This window comes from Heloderma suspectum, chromosome 2 (genome assembly GCF_057233095.1).
Source record: "Heloderma suspectum isolate Gila_16-S chromosome 2, 16-S_ref, whole genome shotgun sequence".
NCBI classification, from domain to species: Eukaryota; Metazoa; Chordata; class Lepidosauria; order Squamata; family Helodermatidae; genus Heloderma; species Heloderma suspectum.
This window is the reverse complement of record NC_139459.1, coordinates 394,954,226-394,964,739: the sequence shown is the minus strand read 5'-3', so window position 1 is coordinate 394,964,739 and position 10,514 is coordinate 394,954,226.

The following is a 10,514-nucleotide window of genomic DNA, read 5'->3' as shown; positions in this document are numbered from 1 at the left end:
ATGGCCTCAGAATAACAAATATTTCCCACGCAGAAAGTATTAACGGAACCTTAAAATCAGACAGAATAGTGAGCACTAACACCCCCCCACAAGCCCTCCAAATCTCAGCAGAGATTGTAGCATTTAGAATTTTTCCTCATTTTTAAGTATACCTGTTACCTGAATCTTAGTGTCTTTAACAAATATTTGTTAATATTTTCAATATGCCATTTCAAATTATATAAGTTAAGATATCTTCACCCTCCCTCTTTTATTGTTCTACAGAAACTTCTTATTTGAAAATACTGATGAAAAGTTTCCTCTTCATAACAGCAATGGAATCCCATTTCTACTCAGAAGGAACTCCACCAAGTTCAATTGGGCTTACTCCCAGGTAATTACATTATTAATGTTGGAAACCTGTAGGAGAAATAATTTCTTGATAGTAAAGCTAATTAAGCAGACCTCCGGCTTTCTTGATAGGCTCCTGCTTCCTGTCTATATCTGGGTTCATAGAGATGTGCTTTTTCTGATGCTGAGAAGGACTCAGTCTTTTCACATTCAACATAATTAGGGCGCAATCCTATGCATGTTTAGACAGAAAAAAGTCCCACATTTCCCAGCATTCCCCAGCCAGCATGGCTGGCTGGGGAATGCTGGGAGTTGCAGGACTTTTTTCTGTCTAGACATGCATAGGATTGCGCCCTTAATGTAAAAATAGATAGTCATAGGTTATATTCTAAACATGTATTAACAACAAGCAATAGTATTCAAGACAAATAGAAAGAAATTGATATCTTGGTATTTGTTGACAAATGTTACAACAGGAAAAGAAAACAAGACAAAGCACAATGCATACATTACCGATAAAAGATTTCTGCCTGCAGAGATTACTCCCTGCCAGGAGCAACCCGACCCGAGATCTTGGCTCTACTTTTATAGTTTTACGCTTGAACATGACATATGATGTGATTGCTGACTGTACTCTGATTGGCTACTACAATCTTTTAATCCCACCTCTTCCTATTTATTAATATTGGATGACATTTTGTTTTTAATTGCATGGTTCTATAGAAGTTTCCCAACTTGTCTGTTGTTGTTTTGACCTGTCTGGGACATGAATCTTATTGAGCAAGAATGTTTCTCCCAGTAATCCTTTTCCCCAGGTCAAGCTTCCTACCAGTACTAGGTCAAAAACAAGCTTTGGTTCAGCTATTTTAGCTGTCCCTCTTTCATATGCCCCAAATGACCATTGCCTTAAAAATGCCTACCAAGCTACGTGCATTTACATTTATTGTAAAAAAAAAAAAATGTATCGTTGAGTTTCTGGGATATTTCTTACAAGAAAAGGAACAAAGCACACAATAGTATCGTCCTACATTGGAATAAAGCAACTGCCTAGCCCAGTCCAAAATTCATAGTTCTGATGCATGTGGCACAAACAGATTAAGACGTCATATAAAATCTTCTCATCCCAGTTTTTGACGATGGATGGTTTAGTGAACTTGTCTCTTTGATTTCAGTGGGTCTCCTCTAAGCATGACAAAGTTGGGGGATCCAACTCTATGTTCTTAGGATCTGCCTGGGAAGGGAAGGTGATGGGGGGCTTGGGAGGCTGGCAGAGGGCTGGGAAGGCTGGTGGAGCAAATCTAGGAGGCTGGGCCAGACCAGCAGGGAGCTCTGAAGGGCAGGGGAGCAACAGTGGAAGATTTGGAAGAACACTGGAGTTCTGAGGTGGGGGGGGGGATTGTGGTGTGTGTGTGTGTGTGTGTGTGAGTGTGACGCATGGGGTGTGTGCTTGTGTTAGAGAGAGAGAGAGTCGGATCCAGGGAGAAAGAGGGAAAGAGGTGGTGGTAGTGAATGGGCTGGCAGGCAGACGGGTGAATCTGGAAGTTGTCGTTCTAGGCCATTCTCCAGAATACGGACTTTTGCCCAGAATCAGTAGTGTAATGGCGAATTCAGAAGTGCAGGGTCCCTTTGTGACAGTCACAGCCACGCCCCTCACAGCCACGCCCCCTTCTAAGATTGTACAAAGTTGTGAGATATACACCCTTCAACTGGGATCCAAAAACAGTGCAGCTGAGAGTCAGGCAGGGGTATTTCCATTGGACGTTTGAGAAAAAATTGCAGGGGTGTTAATCTTTTTCACCCGCTCACTCACTCACTCACAAACATTTTCAGTTTTCGAAATATGATACTCTGTGGAAAATTCACCCTCTCAACTCAGCCCTCATGGACAGATCCCTTCTCATGTAAACAGCCCCCTGACACACTCCCTTAGTGCCCCAACATTGCCCATTAGCCTTCCCTAAGCTCCTCCATTATATCTCTCCCATCCCGCAATAGAAACGTCCACACACCCAGCGGGATTGAAACACACACACACACACACCTTCTTTCTCCTCTCCCCCCAACTGGTTTTTCCGTTTCCCTTCCCTCCACCAGGGTTTGTGTGCCCAGGTACACGCCAACCTTGTGCCAAAAAGTGTAGCTGACACAGCAGGTTGCATTTCGCAGGTCCGCTCACTGTAAAAATTAATGTTCAAGAATTAACAGTGCGATCCACTGGGTATTTATTTCGAATGCAATTTACAGAGACCTTGGGAAGGCAGCAAAGGCTGCAGTCCGAGGCATGCTTCCCTGGGAGAACGCCCAATTGGCCGTTGAACATAGTGGGACGGACGTCTGAGTAAACATGCATAGGATTGTGTGATAAATCCTAAAAACTGGCACAAACCAGCCACCTGCCCTGCCCCATAAGTAAATAATGGTGGCAGTGCGCAGCCCTGAACGGGTGGCCAGTGGGCGCACAGGCACGGAGCAGGGGCACATGGTTTCTGTGAAAGTTCTGTGGCTCATTGCATCGCACCCATATAGTTATGTGTGACCGGTAAGTTTGGTTGATTTGGTTCACTGGGAAGTTGCCATTCCAGGCTGTTTTCCAGAACACAGACTGTTGCCCCAAACGGCCCCTGAAACATGGTTTCTGTGGAAGTTTTGTAGCTTATTGTACCTATCAGTACCACCTAGTGATGTGTGAATGGCGAGTTTGGTTGATTTGGCTCGCTTGCTGTTTTCAGAATTTTTTCTGAAATTTTTCCAGAAAATTTGCTATTGCCCGCAATGTGTAGCCAAATGTGGTTACTGTAGTTACGAAAATGTGGGTACTTAAAAAAAAAAAATCAGTATCTTCCAATAAGGAGATTTGTAGAACGATAAAAAGGGAAGCTGATAATATCTTGAGAGGCAACATAATTTGAAACTGAATATTGACACTAAGATTCAATGGAACAATTATATTTTAAAGTGTGGAAGAATTCTAAATGCTACAGTCTCTGCTGAGATATAGACAGTTTTATTGTTTGTTTTTAGAAGTGTGTGGGTGTATGATAGTGCTCACTCTTCCGTCTGATTTTAAGGCTGTGTTAATGTTTTCTGTATGGGAAATACTTGTTCTTATTATGAAGCCATCGTGTAGTTCATTCAGATCCACTCTGTATTTCAGTACTAGGTTTCCCATCATTTTGCTTGCAGAGAAAAAGGTAATATCCGAAACCACACAAAAAGCCACCAAACAAATTAGATTGTGGGAAACTGTCTATTTATACAGGTGTGTTAAATATGCAACCAATTCTAATATGAAATTAAAAACATGGTTTTAACAAAATATTACAAACAAGGTTAAAAAGATCTATAAACAGTCCTCACATATTCCGTACATACATATTATAAAAATTGGTATCTATACCGGGCTGTACAAATTTTGCGATACCCCTGTCCCATACACGTTTCAACCTAGACAGTCTTCACCAGTGGAAAAATAAACACAAATGACAGCCCATATAATCACCATTTACAAATAATCTTGAACTGTAGGATCCAATTTTTTTTGTGCTTGAGCTAAGACCAGGGGCACCCGGACCCAAAACCCATGAAGTTTGCTGTATGATCCTGGGTTAGCCATTCTCTCTGACACTAACCTACCTCACAAGGTTGTTATGAGGATCAAATATGGAGGGGAGGAGGGTGAACCCTGCACATCACCCAGAGCTCCTGGGAGAAAAGCCTTTTCTCACATGCCCATCAAACACACCTCTCTGGTTAATGGTGCCCTCAAGGTCTTAATTACCGGACAGGTTCATTACAAGACAGGCAGAGGTCTTCGTGGCCTCCTTAGTGGAGGCTCAGTAGAGCAGAGGGCTTGTTCAGAAACCTCCTGTGATCTGTGTGATGCGCACTTTGAGGCACATTCCCACCAACAAGGATGCCACAATTCTGACCAAGTTGGAGATGAATGGGGCTAGGTCACATTCTTGACATGTTGTTTTAGCTATTTTTCACCTTCTGCAACTTGAGGGTGTGGGTGAGCTGCTTGGAGGGATGAGGCCTTCCTCCTGTTCTCTGGATCCATGCCCTTCTTGAGTCATAAAAGCAGCCAGGTTGGGGTCAGGGATTTTGGAGGTGATGAATTACACTTGGACAGGGGGCATGCTCCCCACTATTTTAAAGAATTCAGCGGGGCATCCTTGAAGTACACTAGAAACTGGTATGGGGATTCTTGATTCGTTTGGATCTCTCAGCACCTTTCGATACCATCAGTAACAAATAATGTAAAACCCTCTGTGTCCCACTCTGGTTGTCAGTTTTATTGAAGGGGCTATTTAATATATTTGGAAGGATTCTTCCTCCCCACTACTCTGATAATCAAAATAGCAGTTCATTGGATTTTTCCCCTCTTTTTCTTCTTTCAGCTGATGGGAGAAATAAACATGTCAGAGAGCAAAGGATGAAAACTGAAGATGAGGTAAAGTAGGGAAACAGATCCAGATTGTTTGAAGGGGCTGATTTCCATGAATGAGCTATAGTAGATGAACTTTTCGAAGGAAGCAAAAGGAATATTCATAATTGGAAGAAACCGGGGAAATGCTGTGAGTGTGGAAAGAGTTTCACTGAGGAGATAAGCTTCATTGAATGTCAAGCAATTCACACAAAAGGGAAAACATTTCAGTGCTTGGTGTGTGAAAATCAATGTAGTTGTAGCTCAGACCTTAACTTGCATCAAAAAATTCACAAAGGGGAGGAGCCCTATAAATGCTCTGAGAGTGGAAAGACTTCAGTTAACAGCAGAAAGCTGCATGAAAGCAGCTGCATGAAAGCATTCACACTGGCAAGAAACCCTATAAATGCTTGGAGTGTGGGAAAAGTTTCATTCAGAACTCACTCCTTAAAACCTATCAAAGAATCCACACAGGCGAGAAGCCTCATAAATGTTTGGCGTGCGGGGAGAAATTTCGTTATAACATAAGCCTTAGATCACATCGAAGCATCCACATGGAGGAGAAGCCTTATAAATGTTCAGAATGTAGAAAGAGTTTCACTTGGAGCTCACACCTTACAGCCCATCAAAGAATCCACACAGGGGAGATATTCTGTAAATGCTCAGACTGCAGAAAGCAATTCAGTCCGAAAGAACAGCTTAACTATCTTGGTAGAATCCGCACAAGGGAGATACCTAAATACTTAGAGCGTGGAAAGGGTTTCAGTGAGAGCAGAGCCCTTAAAACCCCTCCAAGCAGGGGTCCTCAACTTTTTTGGACCCGTGGGCACATTTGGGAATCTGAGACCATACTGTGGGCACCACCCCAAAATGCCGAATTGGTGGATCGCCACTTTGGTGTCTGCCTGTTATGTCTATGGATCTTAGCCTGCTTCTTATTCAGCAAAAACTTTTGTTTCATATCTGTTGGATACAACAATGTCTCTTTTATAAGGCACTGTCTAATTTGGCTAATAGCTAGTGATGCAATACAGCTAATGCTTCTCTTAAACTTATGTTCTGACAATGTCCATTAGTTGCTTCTTTTGGGGAGGAGGTTATTACACAGAAACATTTTGACTGGAACAGTCTTTAATATTCATTGATGTATACACTACTTTTAAATTAATCTACCTGCTTCAAGGAAACTAACAAATGGTCAGCGTAAATGGATTCTCTGCACCAATTTGACAGCTAAAAGACTGATGTTACAAGATTGGAAGCTAAAAGACTGATATTGCAACACTCATCTCCTATAATGCAATGGACTGAGGACCTTACAACACTTCCCGTATTTGAAAGGGTGGCATGTAGAAGTCACCTTCAAATGGATACTTATTTGGATATTTGATCCACTTTTGTTGAACCCATGTATAATTGCTAGAAAGTTGTATGCATTTCACGCAAATCTTTGTACATTAAAATGTACGTTAATGTACATCAATGTACATGAAAAAACTGGGAAATATTAAAAAAATTAAAAGAAATTAACAACATTTTTGGTGAGTCCATGGCATTAAAAAATGTACATCAGTGTACATTAATGTACATCAATGTACCTTAGAAAAGGGGGAAATATTTAAAAAATAAAATTAAATTAACATTTTTGGCGTGTCCATGGCATCATGTTGGGGACCCCTGCATCAAAGAATTCACACAGGGGAGGAGGCTTATAAATGTGTAGAGTGTGGGAAGAGTTTCAGTCGGAGCTCAATCCTTAAAACCAATCAAACCTTTGTTTTTGGTTGGTTGTTTTTTAAATTTCCGAAATTATCTAGAGCTGTGCATAAATGGCCTCTTGAAATTCTCCATCTTAGTTGTGGGCAGGGAGATTTGGGAGACAATTTCACCGAACTTTTCCAGGGGGAGGAGAAATTCTCCATTGTTTCTCCCAGCTAGGGCTTCCCATTGACAGGGCGTGTAGCACAGCTTCGTTCCTTTTTCCTAAGAGTTTTTGGGGATTTCGTGCTGCAACAGCATCAACCGTCTTGGCAGGCTGGCCCCCAGTTTGCATCCACTGCGATGCAGGTGGGGGCAGTGTGGTGTCCAGCTCCAGGGATGAGGTGGAGTTAATGCTCTGCCAAAATCTGTCCTCCAATTTCCTGAAAGTTTTCTTCCCCCATGAAACAGGCTTCCCTTGTTCTGCCTCATTCAGGATGTTTTATAATGTATTTTTGTGGTGTTTTTTAGCTTAACTAATTGCAGCTAGCCTCATTACCCCCTGGTGCTTTAAACTGGGCTTTAATTGAAGTGTGGGAAGCTGAGGAGGCTCCGGGCTGCCAGAGAGATGATTGTACAATGAAAATCAGGACACCTGTGCTCACTCCCTTGCCACCTTCTAAGTAAGGTAAGCCCAAGGAACCCAAACCCGACCCATGAGAATTTCTCCAAAATTTGTTCACCATTGAATTTTTTTCAGAAGCAATTTCTCCTCTATGAAATTGAATGAGAATGGTCGAAAAGAATGCGGGAGATGTTTTTGCCACAGCACTAAAATTATAAGAACGTAAGAAGAGCCATGCTGGATCAGACCAAGGGTCCATCTAGTCCAGCATTCTGTTCCCACAGTAGCCAGCCAGCTGTTGACCAGGAACCCACAAGCAGGGCATGAGCACAACAGCACCCTCCTGCCCATGTTCCCCAGCAACTGCTGTACATAGGCTCACTGCCTCTGGTACTGGAGGTAGCATAGAGCAATCAGGCCTAGAAGCCATTGATAGCCTTCTCCTCCTGGAATTTCTCCAACCCCCTTTTAAAGCCATCCAAATGGGTGGCCATCACAACTTCCTGTGGTAACGAGTTCCATTGTTTAACTATGCATTGTGTGAAGGAGTTCTTCCTTTTATCTGTCCTGAATCTCCCATCAATCAGCTTCATGGGATGACCCCAGGTTCAAGCGTTTTGAGAGAGGGAGAAAAATGTCTCCCTATCCACATTCTCTACACCATGCATAATTTTGTATACCTCTATCATGTCCCCCCCTTACGCTCCTTTTTTCCAGGCTAAACAAGCCCAGCTGTTGTAACCTTCCCTCACGGGGGAGATGCTCCAGGCTCCTTGATCATTTTAGTTGCCCTTTTCTGCACTTTTTCCAGCTCTACAATATCTGTTTTTTAGCTGTGGTGACCAGAACTGGACACAGTATTCCAAGTGTGGTCGCACCATAGATTTGTATAGGGGCAGTATGATATTGGCATTTTTATTCTCAGTTCCTTTTCTAACTAGGCCTAACATGGAGATTGCCTTTTTTACAGCGACTGCACACTGGGCTGACATCTCCATTGAGCTGTCCACCACAACCTCAAGATCTCTTTCCTGGTCAGTCACCACTAGCTCAGATCCCATCAGACTACACTTGAAGTTGGGATTTTTTGCCCCAAAATGCATCACCTTAAACTTGCTTACCTTGAAGCACATTTGCCATTTGGATGCCCATTCTCCCAGTTTGTAGAGATCCTTTTGGAGCTCTTCACAATCCCTTTTTGTTTTAACCACCCTAAATAATTTGGTGGCATCGGCGGACTTGGCCACTTCACTGCTCACTCCTAATTCCAGATCGTTTATGAACATATCTCCAGGTTTTGCCCAGATTCAGATACTGGAACTACCTTCAGATGAGCAAAGACCTGGATGCGCCTGATCTCATAAGCTAAGCAGGGTCAGCCCTGGTTAGTACTTGGATGGGAGATGGCCTGGGACTCAGGCTTCCTGCACTGAGCAGGGGTTTGGACTCAATGGTGTTGTAGGCCCCTTCTGACCCTATGATTCAGGGTGGATAAGGCAGGTTGTATCTCTGAGCACGTTTACTAAGGAGTAAGAGTCCAATACTGCATAAACGTACTTGGGAGCAAATCCCATTGAACGCAGTGTGACTTACCTCGGAGTAAACATGTGTAGGATTACACAATATGTTTGATGAAGTCCTGAACCTGTTCCCCCATCAACAAATCTCTCTGAAACCCCAGTTGTTTCCCCACCGCACATAATTTCCTTTACCATCTCAGCTACTTTTTCTCACCCCACAGTTCTCTACAGCCATATCCAAGGCTGGCCCTAAGACATTTTGCTGCCTGAGGCAGAGTGGCAAATGGTGCCTCCCTCCGACCCCCATGCCCCAATAAAGGTGCATCGCAGTCCTCATAGCCAGCCAAGTTGTTTTGGCCCCCGAGGCAGAAATCCTACACGCACCTCTCTCTTTTCCTGGTAGTGAAAATACAATCATTAATAAGTTTAATAATGAATAATATGCTACTTTTTCATGATGCCCCAAATCAGCTGTCTGAGGCAGCTGCCTCAGGCTCTAAAATGTGTGTTTGTTTAAAGGGCTCTGTCTCCTGCAGACACCTTTATTTTTTAAAAAAGGGATGTATGGATAGGGGAAAGGAGGGCATTTGAAGTCAGAAGAAGAAAAAACCCTCAAGCAGAACAATTCAAGGGAGCCTGCTGGGAGGGAAGCATTTATGGGCAGAAAGCCAGCTAGCTCAACTGCATCAAAGCTGTAACAGACAACTGGAGGTTCGAGATAAACAATAGAAGAACATCAGCATAAATACTAGTTTTAAATGAAAGACTGTGCTCCAGTTTTAATGTGAATTCTTTTTGCGGACTGTGTTCTCACTGAAGCTTTTTCCACATCTCAAGCGTGTATAGGGCGTCTCTCCTGTCAGAATTCTTTCATGTCTTTTCAAGTTCGTGCTGAGAGTGAAGCTCTTTCCGCAGTCTTAGCATTTATAGGGTTTCTATGCTGTGTGGATCCTTTGAAGGGTTTTAAGTTGTGATCTCCAATTGAAACCCTTCCCACATTCTAAGCATTTATACGGTTTCTCCCCAGTGTGCATTCCTTGATGACAAAACATGGTTTTCCTGTGATGGAAATGCTTACCACACTCGGAGCATTTATAGGGCTTCTCCCCCATGTGGATTATGTGATGGGTTTTCAAGTCTGAGCTGCATTTTCAAAATAATCATGCACAAAGCCATGAATACTACTATTCTAATAGCACAAGACAGAGGTGTGGTGTACAGTTCTGGTCACCATACTTAAAGAAAAAAAGATATTGTACAGTTTGAAGAAGTGCAGAAAAGGGCAACTCACAGATGTTCAAGGGGCTGGAGCATCTCCCCTGTGAGGAAGGTTACAACATCCGGGATTGTTTAGCTTGGAAATAAGGAGGGTAAGGGGAGAGGTGATAGAGGTGTACAGAATTATGCCTGGTGTGGAGAAGGTGGAAAGGGAGACATTTTTCTCCCTCTCTCATAATACTAGAACCCGAGGTCATCCCATGAAGCTGATTGGTGGCAGAATTAGGACAGATAAAAGGAAGGACTTCTTCACACAGTGCAGAGTTAAACTATGGAACTCGCTACCACAGGATGTAGTGATGGCCACCCATTTGGATGGCTTTAAAGGGGGGGTGGACAAATTCCTGGAGGAAAAGGCTATCAACGGCTACTAGTCCTGATGGCTATGTGCTGTCTCCAGCACCAGAGGCAGTGAGCCTATGTACACCAGTTGCTTGGGAACATCGGCAGTAGGGTGCTGTTGTGCTCATGTCCTGCTTGTGGGTTCCCAGTCAACAGCTGGTTGACCACTGTTTGAATAGAATGCTGGACTAGATGGATCTGATCCTTGGTCTGATCCAGTACGGCTCTTCTTATGTTCCAAGTATAAACCAAATAGCAAAGGAGAAAGTGGACATCCCTGTCTGGTATCACTCCC